General features: G+C 38.6%; 2 non-coding genes across 2 annotated transcripts; one reads left to right on the forward strand and one right to left on the reverse strand.

Annotated features, from left to right (window-relative positions):
* Window positions 1-3379: 3379 nt before the first annotated feature.
* Window positions 3380-3487, forward strand: LOC148561771 (small nucleolar RNA R71). Its single transcript, XR_015887085.1, has one exon. It is a non-coding gene; the product is annotated as a small nucleolar RNA R71 (small nucleolar RNA).
* Window positions 3488-20821: 17334 nt separating this feature from the next.
* On the reverse strand, window positions 20822-20929 carry LOC148561772 (small nucleolar RNA R71). Its single transcript, XR_015887092.1, has one exon. It is a non-coding gene; the product is annotated as a small nucleolar RNA R71 (small nucleolar RNA).
* Window positions 20930-23167: the final 2238 nt, after the last annotated feature.

The raw sequence follows: 23167 nt of genomic DNA on the forward strand, positions 1-23167 counted from the left end.
GGAGATGACTTCATGAACTTCTACTTCCTCTCTAATCATGATGCTATGAATCATGATGGCCCGATCCACAGTAACTTCGGATCGGTTGCTAGTGGGGATGATAGAGCGTTGTATGAACTCTAACCATCCTCTAGCTACAAATTTGAGGTCCAGTCTTCTTAGTTGAACCGGCTTGCCTTTGGAGTCAATCTTCCATTGAGCTCCTTCCACACATATGTCCATGAGGACTTGGTCCAACTTTTGATTAAAGTTGACCCTTTTAGTGTAGGGGCGTGCATCTCCTTGCATCATAGGCAAGTTAAATGCCAACCTCAGATTTTCCGGACTAAAATCTAAGTATTTCCCCCGAACCATGGTGAGATAATTCTTTGGGTCTAGGTTCTTACTTTGATCATGTTTCCTAGTGATCCATGCATTGGCATAGAACTCTTGAACCATTAGGATGCCGACTTCTTGGATGGGTTTTGTTAGAACTTCCCAACCTCTTCTTTGGATTTCATGTCGGATCTCCGGATACTCATTCTTCTTGAGCTTGAAAGGGACCTCAGGGATCACCTTCTTCTTTACACAACATCATAGAAGTGGTCTTGATGAGCTTTGGAGATGAATCTTTCCATCTCCCATGACTCGGAGGTGGAAGCTTTTGTCTTTCCTTTCCCTTTTCTAGAGGATTCTCCGGTCTTAGGTGGCATCAATGGTAATGGAAAAACAAAAAGCTTATGCTTTTACCACACCAAACTTAGAATGTTGCTCGCCCTCGAGCAAGAGAAGAAATAATAGATGAAGAAGAAGAAGAAAATATGGAGGAGAGGGGGGTGGTCTATTCGGACAAGAAGAGAAGAGAGGGTTGTGTTGTGTGAAAATGAGGAAGAATGGAGGGCTATATATAGGGAAGGGAGGGGGGGTAAGATTCGGCCATAAGGGTGGGTTTTGGATGGGAAATTGATTTTGAATTTGAAGGTAGGTGGAGTTTATGAGGTAGGTTTATGGGGAAGAGTAGATGGATGTGAGTGGTGAAGTGGTGATAGGGAAGAGAGATTGAGGTGATTGGTGAAGAGTTTTGGGGAAGAGTGTTTATAGGATTGTGTGAAAGAGGGGTGAGAAAAAGTGAGTGGAGGTAGGTGGGGATCCTGTGGGGTCCACAGATCCTGAGGTGATCCTGTAGGGTCCACAGATCCTCAGGTGTTCAGGGATTTACAACCTTGCACCAAATTGGGCATGCGAAATTCCCTTGCACACAACTCTAGGCGTTCAGCGCCAGATTGGTGCTTGTTCTGCGCGTTGAACGCCCATTTGTTGCCCATTTCTGGCGTTGAACGCCAGAACCATGCTTGTTCTGGGCGTTCAGCGCCAGCTCTTCTCCAGGGTGCAATTCTGGCATTCAAACGCCCAGATGCTGCCCATTTTGGGCGTTCAGCGCTAGAACCATGCTCTGTTCTGGCGTTGAACGCCAGCCAGCTGCTTCTTACTGGCGTTTAAACGCCAGTGAGATCCTCCTCCAGGGTGTGATTTTTCTTCTACTGTTTTTGATTCTGTTTTCAATTTTTATATTTATTTTGTGACCCACATGATCATGAACCTAATAAAACATGAAAGAACAAGAAAAATAGAAATTAGATAAATAAAAATTAGGTTGCCTCCCAACAAGCGCTTCTTTAATTGTCAATAGCTTGATAGTGGGCTCTCATGGAGCCTCACAGATGTTCAGAGCATTGTTGAGACTTCCCAACACCAAACTTAGAGTTTGGATATGGGAGTTCAACACCAAACTTAGAGTTTGGTTGTGGCCTCCCAACACCAAACTTAGAGTTTGACTGTGGGGGCTCTGATTGACTCTGCAATGAGAGAAGCTTACTGTGCTTCCTCTCCATGGGTACAGAGAGAGATCCTTGAGTTTTAAAAGGTTGTCCTCATTTAATTGAAGGATCAATTCTCCTCTGTCCACATCAATCACAGCTCTTGCTGTGGCTAGGAAGGGACTTCCAAGGATGATGAATTCATCCTCATCCTTCCCAGTATCTAGGACTATAAAATCAGCAGGGATGTAAAGGCCTTCAACCTTTACTAACATGTCCTCTACTTGTCCATAAGCCTGTTTTCTTGAATTGTCTGCCATCTCTAATGAGATTTTAGTGGTTTGCACCCCATAGATTCCCAGTTTCTCTATTACAGAGAGGGGCATGAGGTTTATTCCTGAACCAAGGTCACACAGAGCCTTCTCAAAGGTCATGGTGCCTATGGTACAAGGTATTAAGAACTTTCCAGGGTCCTGTTTCTTCTGAGGTAATCTCAGTTGATCCAGATCACTTAGTTCATTGGTGAACAAGGGAGGTTCATCTTCCCAAGTTTCAATACCAAATAATTTGGCATTCAGCTTCATGATTGCACCAAGAAACTTGACAGCTTGCTCTTCAGTAACATCCTCATTCTCTTCAGAAGAGGAATACTCATCAGAGCTCATGAATGGCATAAGGAGGTTTAATGGAATCTCTATGGTCTCTAGATGAGTCTCAGATTCCTTTGGTTCCTCAAAGGGAAGCTCCTTATTGATCACTGGACGTCCCAGGAGGTCTTCCTCCTTGGGATTCACGTCCTCTCCTTCCTTCACAGGTTCGGCCATGGTGATTAATTCAATGGCCTTGCACTCTCCTTTTGGATTTTCTTCTGTATTGCTTGGGAGAGTACTAGGAGGGATTTCAGTGATCCTTTTACTCAGCTGGCCCACTTGTGCCTCCAAATTTCTAATGGATGACTTTGTTTCATTCATGAAACTCATAGTGGCATTAGATAGATCAGAGACTAAGTTTGCTAAATTAGGGGTATTTTGTTCAGAGTTCTCTGTCTGTTGCTGAGTGGATGATGGAAAAGGTTTACTATTGTTAAACCTATTTCTTCCACCATTATTAACGCCTTGTTGAGGCTTTTGATCCTTCCATGAGAAATTTGGATGATTTTTCCATGATGGGTTATAGGTGTTTCCATAAGGTTCACCCATATAATTTACCTCTGCTATTGCAGGGTTTTCAGGATCATAAGCTTCTTCTTCAGAAGATGCCTCTTGAGTACTGTTGGATGCAGCTTGCATTCCATTCAGAATCTGAGAAATCATATTGACTTGCTGAGTCAATATTTTGTTCTGAGCCAATATGGCATTCAGAGTATCAATTTCAAGAACTCCCTTCTTCATAAGCGTCCCATTACTCACAGGATTCCTCTCAGAAGTGTACATGAACTGGTTATTAGCAACCATGTCAATGAGCTCTTGAGCTTCTGCAGGTATTTTGTTTAGGTGAATGGATCCACCTGCAGAAGTATCCAATGGCATCTTAGCTAGTTCAGACAGACCATCATAGAATATATCCAGGATGGTCCATTCTGAAAGCATGTCAGAAGGACACTTTTTGGTCAGTCCTTTGTATCTCTCACAAGCTTCATAGAGGGATTCACCTTCTTTCTGTCTGAAGGTCTGAACATCCACTCTAAGCTTACTCAGCTTTTGAGGAGGAAAAAACTTGGCTAAGAAAGCCTTGACCAGCTTATCCCAAGAGTTTAGGCTATCCTTAGGTTGAGAGTCCAACCATACTCTAGCTCTGTCTCTTACAGCAAAAGGGAAAAGCATGAGCCTGTAGACTTCAGGATCTACTCCATTAGTCTTAACAGTATCACATATCTGCAAGAATTCAATTAAGAACTGAAAAGGATCTTCAGATGGAAGTCCATGAAACATGCAGTTCTGCTGCATCAGAGAAACTAATTGAGGTTTCAGCTCAAAATTGTTTGCTCCATGATGACAAGTCATCCTAGCCTATTTTAACTAGTCTTTTTCTTTTGTTTTCATTAGAATTATTCACTTTCTTGAACCATAAGCAAGCTAATTGAGTAGATTTTCATGTTTCCCTTGATTGAATCAACCATGTATGAATTCATGCCATTTCATGAGGTTTTATGCTATAATTGTTGCATATTATGATAGAATGAATATCTCATGATTATGAGCATAGCTTTGATGTGTTTGGTTGATTAATGATAGGTGAAGAAAGCTTGGAGAAAGGTTGAAGCAAGAAGGAATAACTAGGAGTGTAGAGAAGACAATGGAATAAGTGAAATTGAACCAGGAAGCAAAAAGCTGGACCTAAAGTTAGCATCAAACTTTTGCACAAACTTTTGGTTGAAAAGTTAGCCCCAACGTTAGCCCCCTAACTTGCAGGCTAACGTTGGAACTTGAAAATCACTCCCTGGGTACCAAAAGTTTGAGCCAACGTTAGCCCCCTAACTTTGAGGCTAACGTTGGCACATGAAATTCACCCCTGGGCACCAAAAGTTTGCGCCAACGTTAGCCCCCTAACTTTGAGGCTAACGTTGGCACGAAGAAAACCTCCCTGGGCACCAAAAGTTTGCGCCAACGTTAGCCCCCTATCTTTGAGGCTAACGTTGGCACATGAAAATCACAAGGAGGAGCAAAACTTTGCGCCAACGTTAGCCCCCTAACTTGGTGGCTAACGTTGGCGCCACAAGTACTCAAGGCAAGGCCAACGTTAGGGCCAAAGTTAGACCCCTAACGTTGGCACCAACGTTCATATCAGCAAAGTGGTGCTAGCTGATATGAAAAGTTGGAGCAAAAGTTAGACCCCTAACTTTTGCTCAAACTTTTGGTCCAACTTTTGCAAAACTCAAACCCGGTTCAATTGGTTCACTTTGGTTCTTCTCCAAACTTCAAGAGCAATCAACCAAGGCCTCTTTCAACCCAATTCCACCAAGAGCAAAGGCCCAACTCAAGGCTTGAAGATCATTGGAAGAATGTGTATATGTAGGATAGAATTCAAGTTCTTCGGGGAGCTTTCATTTGGGAATTTTCATAATAGTTTTCGGAGAGCTTTTGATATTGAGTGATCTTTAATTTCTTTGTCTTGGGGAAGGAGAATTCACTTCTCTTCCTCTTAGTTTTATTGCTTTCAATTTCAATTACAATTGTCTTGGATCTTGGGTTGGAGAATTGAAGAAATTCTATTTCAATCTCATCCTTGGATCTCTCTGTTTATTTACTGCTTAATTGAATTTCCGTTTCTGTTACTTGCTTCTCATCTACTTTCCTTGCAATTTACAATTTCCTTTCAATTGTTCTTGTTGGATCTAGGAAGGCATTGAGATCTAGACTTGGTTTTCTAGTCTCTGGGTCCTGAGATCTGATTTCCCATTTTCAATTCTCTGTTTACTGCTTTATATGTTCATTTACTTTTCTGTTTCAGATCCGATTCAATCCCAATTCCCTTTTACTCTTCTGTTTAATGCAATTCAACTTTTCCTTGTTTAAATTCTGCAAATCCAATCCCCAATTCCCTTTACAATTCCAGCCGTTTACATTTCTTGCACTTTAAGATTCCGCTATTTACATTTCTTGCATTCTAAGTTTCTGCTATTTAATTTCTTGTTCTTTAAGATTCAGCACTTTAATTCCCTGTTCTCTTTACTTCCATGCAATTTAATTTCTGCACATCACAAAACACTCAACCAAATCTTGATTCGCTTGACTAAATTAACCACTAAGCTAAAATTGCTCAATCCTTCAATCCCTGTGGGATCGACCTCACTCCCGTGAGTTTTTATTACTTGATACGACCCGGTACACTTGCCGGTTAGATTTGTGTGTTTTGGGGAAAATTTATTTTTCACCAAAATACTCATCAAGTTTTTGGCGCCGTTGCCGGGGATTGATTAGATTGACAATGATCAAGTGAGGTGGTGATCTAGATCAAGCACTTTTTCTTTAATTTTGATTAACCCACTAACTGTTTGATTTTTTGCTTAAACTAACTAACACTTCAATATAGCAGTAAATTGAAGTGTCACTGGTTTTGTGCATTTCTCATGCTCTGCTTGTATGTCAGGTACAAGAAGAACCATACCCAATTTTCATGAACAAGACGAAAGAACTCTCAGGAGGTTAAGAAAAGCTGAAAGAGGGAAAAATATTGTTGGAGAAGAGGAATCAGACGAAGAATTCCAAGAGATGGAGGAACATTTAACCAATCCACCATGTGGAGAAGACAACAACAATGGCAACCCACCCCAGAGGAGAGTTTTGGCTTCCTATACCTTTGCAAATCCTAGACATTGTGGGAGCAGCATATTGGCTCCAAATGTCAATGCTAATAATTTTGAACTCAAGCCACAACTCATCACTTTGGTTCAGAACAATTGCTCTTTTGGTGGAGGACCACTTGAGGACCCACACCAACATTTATCCACTTTCTTGAGGATATGCAACACTGTCAAAACTAATGGAGTGCCCTCTGACAGTTATAAACTGATGCTATTCCCATTTTCTCTCAGGGACAAGGCCACTCAATGGTTGGAATCGTTTCCAAGGGACAGCATTAACAACTGGGATGATTTGGTAACTAAGTTCCTTGCAAAATTTTATCCACCTCAGAGGATTATAAGGTTAAAGGCTGAGGTTCAAACATTTACACAAATGGAGGCTGAACCCATCTATGAGGCATGGGAGAGGTACAAGGCTCTGATAAGGAAATGTCCCCCTGCCATGTTTAATGAGTGGGAGAAGCTTCAAAACTTCTATGAAGGCTTAACACTGAAATCCCAGGATGCTTTGGATCATTCAGCTGGAGGTTCCTTGCAACTCATGAAAACTGCAGAAGAGGCTCAAGAACTCATTGATATGGTGTCCAACAACCAATATTTCTTTGCTCATCAAAGAGGCCGCCAACCATCACAAAGGAGAGGAGTAATGGAGCTAGAAGGAGTGGATTCAATCCTAGCTCAAAACAAGATGATGCAGCAGCAAATTCAACAACAATTTGAGCAAATGGCCAAGAGGATTGATAGTCTCCAAGTTGCAGCAGTTAACACTAGCCAACCATCAACCACATGGGGACAGAGTGAAGAAACTCAAGAAGAACAACAACAAGAGCAAGTACAGTATATGCACAACCAAGGACCAAATGAAGTGTATGGTGATACATACAATCCATCCTGGAAGAACCACCCAAATCTCAGATGGGGAGATAACCATACCCAAAACCAACAACCATGGCAGAGGAACTCAAACCAACACAACCCAAGAAGCAACCAAAATCACAACCAGCAGCAGACTAACCAAAACCCCTACAGAAAACCTCAAAACAACTACCCCAACCTCAACCAATACCAATCTAATAACCAACCCACCAACCAAAATGCCTACCATCCACCACCCACATCTCATAACCCACCTCAAGTATCACCTGAAGCCCAAAGAATCACTCACTTGGAGGCCATGATAGACAAAATGTTGAAACACCAGGAAATGGTAACCAAGAATCAGGAAGCCTCCCTGAAAAGCCTAGAGAGACAGATGGGGAAACTCTCCAAGCAAGTATCTGTTGAGAGACCTTCAAACTCACTGCCCAGTGACACAATTCTAAATCCCAAGGAAGAATGCAAGGTAATACAATTAAGGAGTGGGAGAACATTGATAAGCAACAATGACACTACAAGGAAGCAAGCAGAGAACATCAAAGAACCAACGGAGGATGAGAATCAAACAAAGGCAGATGAGGCTAAGGAGTAAGTTGTGATGCCAAACAAAAGCACTGAGAAACCTAAAGAGAAGGACAACCAGCCACATAGCTCAAAGGAAGTAGCTCAGGGACAGCAGCAAATAGGAAAGAGCATCACACCTCCACTGCCATATCCCCAGAGGTTTAACAAAGAGGTTAAGGACCAGCATTTTCACAAATTCCTTGAGATTTTTAAGAAGCTGGAAATCAATATCCCCTTGGCTGAAGCACTTGAGCAAATGCCTCTGTATGCCAAATTCTTGAAGGAGCTTGTCAACAAGAAAAGAAGCTGGGATGAGAAAGAAACCATAATGATTACTGAGGAATGCAGGGCCTTGATTCAAAAGGGGCTTCCTCCCAAGCTTGAGGACCCAGGGAGCTTCCTGTTGCCTTGCACCATTGGGGAATTGACCATCACTAAAGCAACGTGCGATCTCGGAGCAAGTATTAACTTAATACCATCTTCCTTGGTGAAAAAGCTGCATATAGAGGAGGTCAAACCAGTACAAATGTCTCTAGAGCTGGTAGACAAGTCAATGGTATACCCCAGGGGTGTAATTGAAAATCTTTTGGTCAAGGTGGACAGTTTTATATACCCTGCTGATTTTGTGGTTCTAGAATCAAACAATGATGATGGTGACTCTGTTATACTGGGAAGGCCATTCTTGGCCACTGCTAGAGCTATCATTGACGTAGAGGAAGGGGAATTAACTCTCAGGATGCATGACCAGAGTGTCACTCTGAAGGTATTACCAGAGGCACAATTTAGCAAGGAGAAGAAAGACTATATGAAAAATGACCAGGAAAGTCACAGCAACATCCCAATGCTAAGGATTGTGCAGACTGATGAAAAAGCCCAAGAGGATATTAGAGTATTGGCCACTGAGAAGAGAGGTCCCCAAGGAAAACCTACGGCCAGAAAAGAAAGAACAACAAAAAGAAAGATGAAACGTAGAAACAAAGCAAAAAGGGGTTGGAAGAACAGAAAGATTCCAACAGAGGGGCTTTCCAAAGGTGACAAAGTGCAACTGATATATCAACAGCTGGGGGCAAATCAACAAACCGAGGATTACTACACTGTCAGCAACATACTATCATTAGAGCATGTTGAAATTGAACACCAGAGAACAAAGAAGAGGATCACGGTCAGAGGAGACAAATTGAGGCCCTACAAGCACCAACCACCATAAAAGAAAGCCTCAATGTCAAGCTAATGACAATAAAAGAGCACTCCATGGGAGGCAAACCATGCTTTAAGATTCATGTCATTTTAAATTCAATAAGTTATGATCAATTGAGCATGAATTCTTTTCTCTTTTCATAAACATGTCCATTGACTGCATGCACTATTTTGGAACATATGCTAAGTTTGGTGTGCCTTCAAGCACACTAAACCAATGTTACAAGTAATTCCATTTTGCATGTTTGGAGTATCTTGACAAAGCATATGGCCAAACACTAAGTTTGGTGTCCACATAGCTTCATGAAAAGTAGAAACTCATGCATCAATAATCATACATTTGTTGTTTTTCAAAATCTTATAAATGAAAAAATTCTTTTCCGGTAATGAAGGCATTAATTGTGATGTACCCTTTGACAAGAAACAAGTTTGGTGTTCATCAAACCTTGATGCACCGATTTAGGGATACAATTGATCCTTCATGAAAAAAAAAAAAGAGAAAAAGAAAGTATGATGAAAACAATTCTTATGAACATTTAACAATTGAATCTCACTAATTGGAGGAAGATACTTATTTTCTTTATATATGACCAAACATTAAGTTTGGTGTCTTCAAGAGAGAGTGTCACGGTTCAAATGATATAAGAATTTATGGTTCACACAGTATTAATAAAAAGAACACTCTTGCTACGGTTGGATAAGACTAATGTATGTTGTCTTGTTGTGGTGACTAGGAGGTCAAAGAATCTTCAAAGAAAAAGACAAGACAAAGGAAAGCTTAGCATGAAGACAAAATCCCATCACATGCCTCGAAAAAGAAATCTGCCACTCCTTGAGAATGATCACGGCAAAGGCAAGGGAAGGAGCAAACTTTGTCTTCATTCATCCTTACATGCATACCTTTGATCTCCATAAGTCTAATTGCATCCCAACCCTTCATTGCTCATTTAAAAGCATACCACCTTCAAGCCATGCACATGACCGAATCACTCCTCAACATAACAAGCTTTGTGCAACCTTTCTCTTACTTTAAACTCCAACGACTTAAACTTCTCTTCATCATTTCTTGTCATAGCAAGTCCGGTCTCAATTTCTTTTTGCTCCAAACACACATCAAACTCTCCAACATTCTTCACACTCCTTCTCAACCAACCAAGTGACCATGGCCTCCTCCTCAAGAACCAAACGAAGAAAAGGAAAAGATCCCATAGTGGAGGAAGACACACATGAATATGACCAACGGAGATTCAAGTCTTGGTTTCATCAAATGCAAATTCAATGGATGAACGAGAAAAGAATCTATCCTGAAATTCCATTCTTGTTGCCGGATGATGGATGTCAAGAAATGAAGGACAAAATTCAGAAGAGGAGGTGGGAGGAACTTGCATCACCAGCCACCCGAATCAATGCCAATATCATAAGAGAGTTCTATGCAAATGTCCCAAGGCTTGACATGCGTGAGCCCCCAACGTACAAGAGCTATGTGCGGGGGGTGGAAGTAGACTTTAGCCCGGATGCAATCAAGAAAGTCTTGAAACTAAAGTCAGTCCGCTTTGATGAACCGGGATACCAACAAAGATTGAATGAGGATCAGGATTATGAGGAGATTGCGAGAGACATTTGTTTGGAGAACTCAGAGTAGGAAGGAGATAACAAGAACAGATATAAGTACCTGAAGAGATGTAACCTCACCCCGGAAGCAAAAGGATGGTATGAGTTAATGAAAAGATCAATTCTGGGCACAGTGAACACCTCAGAAGTTAACAGGGAGAGAGCCGTGATGCTACATTGCATCATTGTGGGAGGAGAGATTAGAGTTCATGAAATCCTTGCAAAAGACATTCAAAAGCTGGCTGAGAAGAATTCGGCCGGATCTTGGTTGTACTATCCGAGTACTATTTGGAGGTTGTGTGCAAAGGCTAAAGTTCCAATGGAAGAAAAAAATCCAATGTGGTTAAGCCAAGGCATGCCCATAACCATTGAACGAATGATGATGCCCCTTGAAGCACATCAAGGCCGAAGACCACATGGAGGAAGGGAAAGAGAAGAACCAATGGAAGAAGATGAGCCACACATAGAAGAAGAACCACAAGAGGAGGAGGAACAGCCACACTTTTTCCCACATGGCAATATGGATATGACTCAAAGGCAAGAAGCAATAGGAAGATTGTCTCAACAGTACACGAGAATCCAAGAAAGGCAAGAGGAATACCATTCTCTGTACATGAAAAACCAACAAGCACAAGAAGAAAGGGAGCTAAGAATAATGAACAAATAAAGTGAATTCGAGTCAAGATTCCTTGTGATGCAAGAGGAACATGCCTTTCAATCTCATGAATCTTTTGGGAAGTTGGAACAAATGCAAGCTGAAAATTTGAGGGCTCTCAAAGAGTTCACAACACTCCAAGATGCAAGGTATGAAGTGCAAGCCGATTACAACATCAATAGCCAAATCAAACTGAACTATATTGGAGAACATTTGCACAACATGGATCCGGCTTTCCCAACTTTTGATGAATTCTTCAAAAAGAGAAGTGAGGTAGAAGTAAGCAGAGCTATGAGACTTGAAGATAGAGTGGAGGAGGCTATGAATAAAGCTGGCTTTTAGCAAGGTCAACAGGCACCAAACACGGATGGTGGGAACACTAGCAGCCAAGTGTATGAAAGGAGAAAGAAAAGGCATGACAAATGAAAGGTGGACTTGCTCCTTGTTCATCACAAAAAAAAAAAGAGCATGCATTCTATCTGTTCTAAGTTGTCTTTGCATTTTTAAGTAGTTCTTTTTAATTAAAAGTCTTTGCATTATGTTTGTTTCTTTTAAAATAAGTAGGCTAGTTTATGTGTGTGCTTGTGTGTTTATTTTCACTTGACAAGAAGCATGTGTTGTCCCCTGCATCTTTCAATTCAATAAAAGAAAAAGTTTGAATGTGAAGCAAGATAGTCTCTGTTAGATAAAAGTAGAATAAAAGTAAGTGGTGGTATGTGTGTGATTGTATAATAGCTCACTTTTAGTGAATAAAGAGCCAGGATATCTCCTTCTAAGTAAAGAGTGGCCTACTGTCTATGAATCTCAATTAAATAAAAAAATTCCTTGGTTAGAAAGAAAAACAAAAAGAAGGAAAGAAAAAAGATAGCCAAAAAGTGGCAGAACAAAAAGAAACAAAAAGAAACAAAGCTGGACACCAATAGCTTGAACTTTAAAATATATGCCTGTGATGTCTTTGTACTAGGATCTGCTTGGATTAGTAAGCTCTTAGGAGTGCCTCAACACTCGGTGACTTGGGTTAACTAATCCGGGATCATCAGCTGAAAGTCCACTATCAAGAGCAACCTAACTACAAGGCATTTAGTAACCCAAAGAGGTGCTGGGCATCAATGTTTTAAGAAGGAATGTGAGCCAAGTGTCTATGGTGAATAATGTGTCAAGTATAAAGAAAAGAAAATGAACTTGCTACACATGACACTCAAATAAAGCTTATGAACAAAGTAATAGCCAAGGATAAAGGAATAATGAGAGGTCATAGCAGTATGTCACTCGAAGCTTGAAGGAGACTTTCTAGGCCTAGGAGTCAATAAGAAGTGAGTATTTGCACATCCACACAAAATCCCATGAACTATCAATAATACTCTGCTAGCATGAACATCCTCTTCCATCTCATTCTTTCTTCTCAATAAATCTTTTCTTGCTTGGGGACAAGCAAGCTTTAAGTTTGGTGTTGTGATGACAAGTCATCCTAGCCTATTTTAACTAGTCTTTTTCTTTTGTTTTCATTAGAATTATGCACTTTCTTGAACCATAAGCAAGCTAATTGAGTAGATTTTCATGTTTCCCTTGATTGAATCAACCATGTATGAATTCATGCCATTTCATGAGGTTTTATGCTATAATTGTTGCATATTATGATAGAATGAATATCTCATGATTATAAGCATAGCTTTGATGTGTTTGGTTGATTAATGATAGGTGAAGAAAGCTTGGAGAAAGGTTGAAGCAAGAAGGAATAACTAGGAGTGAAGAGAAGACAATGGAATAAGTGAAATTGAACCAGGAAGCAAAAAGCTGGACCTAAAGTTAGCATCAAACTTTTGTACAAACTTTTGGTTGAAAAGTTAGCCCCAACGTTAGCCCCCTAACTTGGAGGCTAATGTTGGAACTTGAAAATCACTCCCTGGGTACCAAAAGTTTGAGCCAACGTTAGCCCCCTAACTTTGAGGCTAACGTTGGCACATGAAATTCACCCCTGGGCACCAAAAGTTTGCGCCAACGTTAGCCCCCTAACTTTGAGGCTAACGTTGGCATGAAGAAAACCTCCCTGGGCACCAAAAGTTTGCGCCAACGTTAGCCCCCTAACTTTGAGGCTAACGTTGGCACATGAAAATCACCAGGAGGAGCAAAAGTTTGCGCCAACGTTAGCCCCCTAACTTGGTGGCTAACGTTGGCGCCACAAGTACTCAAGGCAAGGCCAACGTTAGGGCCAAAGTTAGACCCCCTAACGTTGGCACCAACGTTCATATCAGCAAAGTGGTGCTAGCTGATATGAAAAGTTGGAGCAAAAGTTAGACCCCTAACTTTTGCTCAAACTTTTGGTCCAACTTTTGCAAAACTCAAACCCGGTTCAATTGGTTCACTTTGGTTCTTCTCCAAACTTCAAGAGCAATCAACCAAGGCCTCTTTCAACCCAATTCCACCAAGAGCAAAGGCCCAACTCAAGGCTTGAAGATCATTGGAAGAAAGTGTATAAGTAGGATAGAATTCAAGTTCTTCGGGGAGCTTTCTTTTGGGAATTTTCATAATAGTTTTCGGAGAGCTTTTGATATTGAGTGATCTTTAATTTCTTTGTCTTGGGGAAGGAGAATTCACTTCTCTTCCTCTTAGTTTTATTGCTTTCAATTTCAATTACAATTGTCTTGGATCTTGGGTTGGAGAATTGAAGAAATTCTGTTTCAATCTCATCCTTGGATCTCTCTGTTTATTTACTGCTTAATTGAATTTCCGTTTCTGTTACTTGCTTCTCATCTACTTTCCTTGCAATTTACAATTTCCTTTCAATTTTTCTTGTTGGATCTAGGAAGGCATTGAGATCTAGACTTGGTTTTCTAGTCTCTGGGTCCTGAGATCTGATTTCCCATTTTCAATTCTCTGTTTACTGCTTTATATGTTCATTTACTTTTCTGTTTCAGATCCGATTCAATCCCAATTCCCTTTTACTCTTCTGTTTAATGCAATTCAACTTTTCCTTGTTTAAATTCTGCAAATCCAATCCCCAATTCCCTTTACAATTCTAGCCGTTTACATTTCTTGCACTTTAAGATTCCGCTATTTACATTTCTTGCATTCTAAGTTTCTGCTATTTAATTTCTTGTTCTTTAAGATTCAGCACTTTAATTCCCTGTTCTCTTTACTTCCATGCAATTTAATTTCTGCACATCACAAAACACTCAACCAAATCTTGATTCGCTTGACTAAATTAACCACTAAGCTAAAATTGCTCAATCCTTCAATCCCTGTGGGATCGACCTCACTCCCGTGAGTTTTTATTACTTGATACGACCCGGTACACATGCCGGTTAGATTTGTGTGTTTTGGGGAAAATTTATTTTTCACCAAAATACTCATCATTCCAATGGCAGGAATGGAGATGCTTCTTCCATGTAAATTGGAATTAGGTGCAGTAAAGTCACCAAGCATTCTCCTTGCATTATTATTATTTTCGGCTGCCATCTCCTCTTCCTGTTCGAAAATTTCTGTAACGTTATCTCTGGATTGTTGTAATTTAGCTTCTCTTAGTTTTCTTTTCAGAGTCCTTTCAGGTTCTGGATCTGCTTCAACAAGAATGTTCTTGTCCTTGCTCCTGCTCATATGAAAAAGAGGGCCAGAAAAATAATAATAATAATAGGGATCCTTTTTACCACAGTATAGAGGTCCCTGTGTCAATAGAAAAAAAGAAGAAGAGAAAATCTGAACTCAGATAGAGAGAGGGGGTTCGGATTTTTGGTGAGTGAGGAAGAGATGTTAGTAAATAAATAAACAAATAGAAGAAGATGAGAGGGGGAAGTGAATTTTCGAAAATAATTTTTGAAAAAGAGTTTGTGGTTTTCGAAAATAGTTTTTGAAAAAGGTTAGTAATTTTTGAAATTTTAAAATCAAAAGTTAAAATAATTAGTTAATTAAAAAGAAATTTTGAAAAAGAGGGAGGATATTTTCGAAAATTAGAGAGAGAGAGTTAGTTAGGCAGTTTTGAAAAAGATAAGAAACAAACAAAAAGTTAGTTAGTTAGTTGAAACAAATTTTGAAAATCAATTTTTGAAAAGATAAGAAGATAAGAAGTTAGAAAAGATATTTTAAAATCAAATTTTTGAAAAAAGATAAGATAAGGAGATATTTTTGAAAAGATATGATTGAAATTAGTTTTGAAAAAGATTTGATTTTTAAAATCACAATTAATGACTTGATTCACAAGAAATCACAAGATATGATTCTAGAACTCAAAGTTTGAATCTTTCTTAACAGGCAAGTAACAAACTTGAAATTGTTGAATCAAAACATTAATTGATGGTGTTATTTTCGAAAATTAGGAGATAAAGATAAGAAAAAGATTTTTGAAAAATATTTTTAAAATTTTCGAAAATAACTAAGTAAAAAATGAAAAAGATTTGATTTTTGAAAAAGATTTTGAAAAAGATAAGATTTTTAAATTGAAAATTTGATTTGACTCATAAGAAACAACTAGATTTTAAAAAGTTTTGAAAAAGTCAACTCAAATTTTCGAAATTTATGAGTGAAAAAGGGAAAGATATTTTTTTGATTTTTGAATTTTTAATGATGAGAGGGAAAAACATGAAAAAGACTCAATGCATGAAAATTTTGGATCAAAACAATGAATGCATGCAAGAATGCTATGAATGTCAAGATGAACACCAAGAACACTTTGAATGTCAAGATGAACATCAAGAACTTATTTTTGAAAATTTTTATATGCAAAGAAAACATGCAAGACACCAAACTTAGAAATCTTTCATGTTCAGACACTATGAATGCAAAAATGCACATGAAAAATAAGAAAAGACACAAAACAAGAAAACATTAAGATCAAACAAGAAGACTTACCAAGAACAACTTGAAGATCATGAAGAACACTATGAATGCATGAATTTTTTGAAAATTTTATGCAAACTTTAAAACATGCAATTTACACCAAACTTAAAATCTGACTCAAGACTCAAACAAGAAATACAAAATATTTTTTGAATTTTTTTATGATTTTATGATTTTTTTTGTATTTTCTTTTAATTTTTTCGAAAATCATTTTGAAAAAGAAAAATAAGGATTCCAAAATTTTTAATATGAATTCCAGGAATCTTATGCTCTTTAGTCTAAAGCTCCAATCAAAGGGTCAGGCATGGCTTAATAGCCAGCCAAGCTTTAGTATGTAACTCAGACATGACACGCCTGACATACCCTATCCAAAAGAATTAGACATGGCTTTACAGCCAGCCAGGCTTCAACATGCTTCATGAAACACTCGAATTCATTCTTAAAAATTCTGAAGAAAAATATATTTTTTTTGAAATCATTTTTATTTTAAAATTTTTTTTTTCGAAAACAAAGGAGAAAATTTTTGAAAGATTTTTGAAAAATTTTTTGAAAACTTTTTGAAAAGAAAACGAAAAGAAGATTACCCAATCTGAGCAACAAGATGAACCGTCAGTTGTCCAAACTCGAACAATCCCCGGCAACGGCGCCAAAAACTTGGTGCACGAAATTGTGATCATCAATGGCGCCATCAACATGGTACGCTCAATTGTAATCTCAACTTTTTATCACAACTTCGCACAACTAACCAGCAAGTGCACTGGGTCGTCCAAGTAATAAACCTTACGCGAGTAAGGGTCGATCCCACGGAGATTGTTGGTATGAAGCAAGCTATGGTCATCTTGTAAATCTCAGTTAGGCAGATATAGAATGGTTATGGAGTTTTCGAATATTAATAATAAAATAGGGATAGAAATACTTATGTAAATCCTTGGTGAGAATTTCAGATAAATGCATGGAGATGCTTTCGTCCCTCTAAACCTCTGATTTCCTGCTGTCTTCATCCAATCAGTCTTACTCCTTTCTATGGCTGGCTTTATGTAAGGACATCACCGTTGTGAATGGCTACTTTTGATCCTCTCTGGAAAATGGTCCGATGCGCTATCACTGCATGGCTAATCCTCTGGAGGCGTCACCCTTGCCAATGGCTGCATCCTATCCTCTTGTGAAAATGGTCCAAATTCTCTGTCACAGCACGGCTAATCATCTGAGGTTCTCGATCATACTGGAATAGGATTCACCCTCCTTTTGCGTCTGTCACTACGCCCAGTACTCGCGAGTTTGAAGCTCGTCACAGTCATTCAATCCCGGAGTCCTACTCGAAATACCACAGACAAGGTTTAGACTTTCCGGACTCTCATGAATGCCGCCATCAATCTAGCTTACACCACGAAGATTCTGATTAAGAGATCTAAGAGATACTCATTCAGTCTAAGGTAGAACGGAAGTGGTTGTCAGGCACGCGTTCATAAGGAATGATGATGATTGTCACGTTCATCACATTCAGGTTGAAGTGCGAATGAATATCTTAGAAGCGGAATAAGTTGAATTGAATAGAAAAACAGTAGTACTTTGCATTAATCTTTGAAGAACAGCAGAGCTCCACACCTTAATCTATGGAGTGCAGAAACTCTACCGTTGAAAATACATAAGTGAAAGGTCCAGGCATGGCCGAATGGCCAGCCCCCATGATCTAAGAACTAGGCATCCAAAGATGATCCAAAGATCAAAAGATGATCCAAATATGTCTAATACAATAGTAAAAAGTCCTATTTATAATAAACTAGCTACTAGGGTTTACAGAAGTAAGTAAATGATGCATAAATCCACTTCCGGGGCCCACTTGGTGTGTGCTTGGGCTGAGCTTGAGTGTTACACGTGCAGAGGCTCTTTCTGGAGTTGAACGCCAGGTTGTAACGTATTTCTGGCGTTCAACTCTGGTTTGTGACTTGTTTCTGGCGTTTAACTCTAGATAGCAGCGTAGAACTGGTGTTCAACGCTCTTTTACATCCTCTAAACTCGTTCAAAGTATGGACTATTATACATTGCTGGAAAGCCCTGGATGTCTACTTTCCAACGCAATTGGAAGCGCGCCATTTTTAGTTCGGTAGCTCCAGAAAATCCACTTTGAGTGCAGGGAGGTCAGAATCCAACAGCATCAGCAGTCCTTCTTCAACCTCTGAATCTGATTTTTGCTCAAGTCCCTCAATTTCAGCCAGAAAATACTTGAAATCACAGAAAAACACACAAACTCATAGTAAAGTTTTGAAATGTGAATTTAACATAAAAACTAATGAAAACATCCCTAAAAGTAACTAGATTCTACTAAAAACATACTAAAAACAATGCCAAAAAGTGTATAAATTATCCGCTCATCAACAGCGCATTGGACCATTTTCCCAGGAGGATGGGATGTAGCCATTGACAATAGTGATGCCCTACATAAAGCTTGCCATGAAAAGGAGTAGGAAGGATTGGATGAAGACAGCAGGAAAGCAGAGGTTCAGAGGGACGAAAGCATCTCTATACGCTTATCTGAAATTCTCACCAATGAATTACATAAGTACCACTATTCTATTTTATATTTTATTTATCTTTTATTGATCAATTCATAAAATCAGTTGAATCCGCCTGACTGAGATTTACAAGGTGACTATAGCTTGCTTCAAGCCGACAATCTCCGTGGGATCGACCCTTACTCACGTAAGGTTTATTACTTGGACGACCCAGTGCACTTGCTGGTTTGTTGTACGAAGTTGTGAAATAGATATAAGATCATGAACGTGCGCATTGAGTTTTAAGTACCGTTACCAAGGAATGGAATGATCACGATTTCGCACACCAAGTTTTTGGCGCCGTTGCCGGGGATTGTTCGAGTTTGGACAACTGACGGTTCATCTTGTTGCTAAGATTAGGTAACTTTATTTTAATTTTAACCTTTTTGTTTTTATTTCTTAATTCTCAAAAAATACAAAAAAATTCTTCTTTTTTGTTTTTCCTAATTAATTTTCGAAAAAATACAAAAAAATTTACAAAATCATAAAATCAAAAATATTTTTGATGTTTCTTGTTTGAGTCTAGAGTCAATTTTTATGTTTGGTGTCTTGCATGTGTTTCTTTTTTCTCAAGAATTTTCAAAAATTCATCATATGTTCTTCATGATCTTCAAGTTGTTCCTGGCCAGTCTTCTTGTTTGATCTTCATATTTTCTTGTTTTGTGTCTTTCCTTATTTTTCATATGCATTCTTGAATTATTAATGTCTAAAGAATAAAAATTTTTAAGTTTGGTGTCTTGCATGTTTTTCTTTTCTTAAAAATTTTGAAAAATAAGTCTTGATGTTCATCTTGATCTTCAAAGTGTTCTTGGTGTTCATCTTGACATTCAAAGTATTCTTGCATGTATCACATGTTTTGATCCAAAATTTTCATGCATTAAGTCAATTTCATGTTTTTCTCTTTCTTCATTAAAAATTCAAAAATAAAAAAAAAATATCTTTTCCTTATTTTACTCAAAATTTTCGAAAATATGATTTGATTTAGTCAAAAAGTTTTTAAATTTAATTGTTTCTTATGAATCAAATCAAATTTTCAATTTAAAAATCTTATCTTTTCAAAATCTTTTTCAAAAATCAAATATTTTTCATTTTACCTTCATATTTTGGAAAACCTTTTAATTTGATTTTCAAAATCTTTTTCCTATTTTATTTCTTAATTTTCAAAATCTTTACTAACATTTAATATGATTGATTGAAAAATTCCAAGTTGATACTTGCTTATTAAGAAAGATTCAATCTTTAAACTCTAGAATCATATCTTTTTAGTTTCTTGTTAGTCAAGTAATCAACTTTAAAAACAAATCTTTTTAATTTTCTTTTCAAATCTTTTTTAAATTAAAAATTTCAATCATATCTTTTTCAAATTCAATTTCAAAATATTTTTTTTACTTCTTATCTTTTTAAAAAAGTTGATTTTCAAATCTTATCTTTTTGTTTTAATCATATCTTTTTAAATTTCAATCATATCTTTTTTCAAAAACAAATTTCAAAACTTTTTCTATCAATCTTATCTTTTTGTTTCAATCATATCTTTTTCAAAACTACCTAACTATTCCCCCCTCTCTCTTATTTTCGAAAATTCCCTCTCTTCTTTTTCAAAATTCCTTTTTAATTAACTAATTGTTTTAATTTCAACTTTAATTTTCGAAATCTAACTTTCAATTTTAATTTTTATTTTAATTAAATTTCGAAATTCTCTCTCTCATCTTCTTCTATTTATTTATTCATCTACTAACACTTCTCTCCCATCCGAAAATTCGAACACCACCTCCCTCTCTGTGTTCGAGTTTTTCCTCTTCTCTTCTTTACATTACATTCTTTTCTTCTTTTACTCACACAAAGGAATCTCTATACTGTGACATAGAGGATTCCATATTTTCTTTGTTATTCCCTTCTTTGTCATATGAGCAGGAGCAAGGACAAGAACATTCTTGTTGAAGCAGATCCTGAACCTGAAAGGACTCTGAAAAGGAAACTAAGAGAAGCTAAAATATAACAATCTAGAGACAACCTTACAGGATTTTTCGAACAGGAAGAAGAGATGGCAGCCGTAAATAATAATAATGCAAGGAGGATGCTTGGTGACTTTACTGCACCTAATTCCAATTTACATCGAAGAAGCATCTCCATTCCTGCCATTGGAGCAAACAATTTTGAGCTGAAACCTCAATTAGTTTCTCTGATGCAGCAGAACTGCAAGTTTCATGGACTTCCATCTGAAGATCCTTTTCAGTTCTTAACTGAATTCTTACAGATCTATGATACTGTTAAGACCAATGGGGTTGATCCCGAGGTCTACAGACTTATGCTTTTCCCGTTTGATGTAAGAGACAGAGCTAGAGTGTGGTTGGACTCTCAACCTAAAGATAGCCTGAACTCTTGGGATAAGCTGGTCACGTCTTTCTTAGCCAAGTTCTTTCCTCCTCAAAAGCTGAGTAAGCTTAGAGTAGATGTTCAAACCTTCAGACAGAAAGAAGGTGAATCCCTCTATGAAGCTTGGGAGAGATATAAGCAACTGACCAAAAAGTGTCCTTCTAACATGCTTTTAGAATGGACCATCCTGGATATATTCTATGATGGTCTGTCTGAATTAGCTAAGATGTCATTGGATACTTCTGCAGGTGGATCCATTCACCTAAAGAAAATGCCTGCAGAAGCTCAAAAACTCATTGACATGGTTGCTAATAACCAGTTCATGTACACTTCTGAAAGGAATCCTATGAGTAATGGGACGCCTCAGAAGAAGGGAGTTCTTGAAATTAATAATCTGAATGTCATATTGGCTTAGAATAAAATATTGACTCAGCAAGTCAATATGATTTCTCAGAGTCTGAATGGAATGCAAGCTGCATCCAACAGTACTCAAGAGGCATCTTTTGAGGAAGAAGCTTTTGATCCTGAGAACCCTGCAATAGCAGAGGTGAATTACATGGGTGAACCCTATGGAAACACTTATAATCCCTCATGGAAAAATCACCCAAATCTCTCATGGAAGGATCAACAAAAGCCTCAACAAGGCTTTAATAATGGTGGAAGAAATAGGTTTAACAATAGCAAGCGTTTTCCATCATCCACTCAGCAAAAGATAGAGAGTTCTGAGCAGAATCCATCTATCTTGGCAAATATAGTCTCTAATCTATCTAAGGTCACTCTAAGTTTCATGAATGAAACAAGGTCCTCCATTAGAAATTTGGAAGCACAAGTGGGCCAGCTGAGTAAAAAGATCACTGAAATCCCTCCTAGTACTCTCCCAAGCAATACAGAAGAAACTCCAAAAGGAGAGTGCAAGGCCATTGAATTGACCATCATGGCCGAACCCACAAGAGAGGAGGAGGATGTGAATCCCAGTGAGGAAGACCTCTTAGGACGTCCAGTGATTAATAAGGAGTTTCCCTCTGAGGAACCAAAGGAATCTGAGACTCATCTAGAGACCATAGAGATTCCATTGAACCTCCTTATGCCATTCATGAGCTCTGATGAGTATTCTTCTTCTGAAGAGAATGAAGATGTTACTGAAGAGCAAGTTGCCAAGTACCTTGGTGCTATCATGAAGCTGAATGCCAAATTAATTGGTAATGAGACTTGGGAAGATGAACCTCCCTTGCTCATCAATGAGCTGAGTGATCTGGATCAACTGAGATTGCCTCAGAAGAAACAGGATCCTGGAAAGTTCTTAATACCTTGTACCATAGGCACCATGACCTTTGAGAAGGCTCTATGTGACCTTGGGTCAGGGATAAACCTCATGCCCCTCTCTGTAATGGAGAAACTAGGAATTTTTGAGGTACAAGCTGCCCGAATCTCACTAGAGATGGTAGATAACTTAAGAAAGCAGGCTTATGGACTAGTAGAGGACATGTTAGTAAAGGTTGAAGACCTTTACATCCCTGCTAATTTCATAATCCTAGACACTGGGAAGGAAGAGGATGAATCCATCATCCTTGGAAGACCATTCCTAGCCACAGCAAGAGCTGTGATTGATGTGGACAGAGGAGAGTTGGTCCTTCAACTGAATAAGGACTACCTTGTATTTAAAACTCAAGGTCTTCCTTCTGTAACCATGGAGAGGAAGCATGAAAAGCTTTTCTCACTGCAGAGTCAACCAAAGCCCCCACAGTCAAACTCTAAGTTTAGTGTTGGGAGGCCTCAGCCAAACTCTAAGTTTGGTGTTGAACTCCCATATCCAAACTCTAAGTTTGGTGTTGAACTCCCATATCCAAGTCTCTGATCACCTGTGTGGCTCCATGAGAGCCCACTGAACAAAAAGCAATGCTTTTACCATCTAGGGCCCCTAAGGCCAGAGACATTCTCATTGAAGAGGATAAGCCCATCACAAAGAAAAGAATGGAGCAAGTAAGAGATCATAGACTTCAACATGAGCATGAGTAAATTCCTCACCATGACATGCCTGAGATGCCTCAGGGGATGCACTTTCCTCCACAGAATTATTGGGAGCAAATCAACACCTCCCTAGGAGAATTAAGTTCCAACATGGGACAACTAAGGGTGGAACATCAAGAGCACTCCATCATTGACACTCGCTCTTGCAACCAAGGGATGTTGTATTGGTAAGATTTTTCTCTTTAATATCACCTCGTTGTGAGTATAGCCTACCAACAACAAGCCTTGAGGTCAAATTTAGAAGAGGGATTTGGTTGTCACAATTTCAACCCCAATAGAAATAACCGAAGTATTCAAACCTCGGGTCGTCTCACGAAGAATGGGCAAACATGCGCTTCGACATTGGTTAGAAATCCGGGGTTGAGAGTTATGAACATAAAAG

This window comes from Arachis ipaensis, chromosome B6 (assembly GCF_059453495.1).
Source record: "Arachis ipaensis isolate K30076 ecotype BB chromosome B6, ASM5945349v1, whole genome shotgun sequence".
NCBI classification, from domain to species: domain Eukaryota; kingdom Viridiplantae; phylum Streptophyta; class Magnoliopsida; order Fabales; family Fabaceae; genus Arachis; species Arachis ipaensis.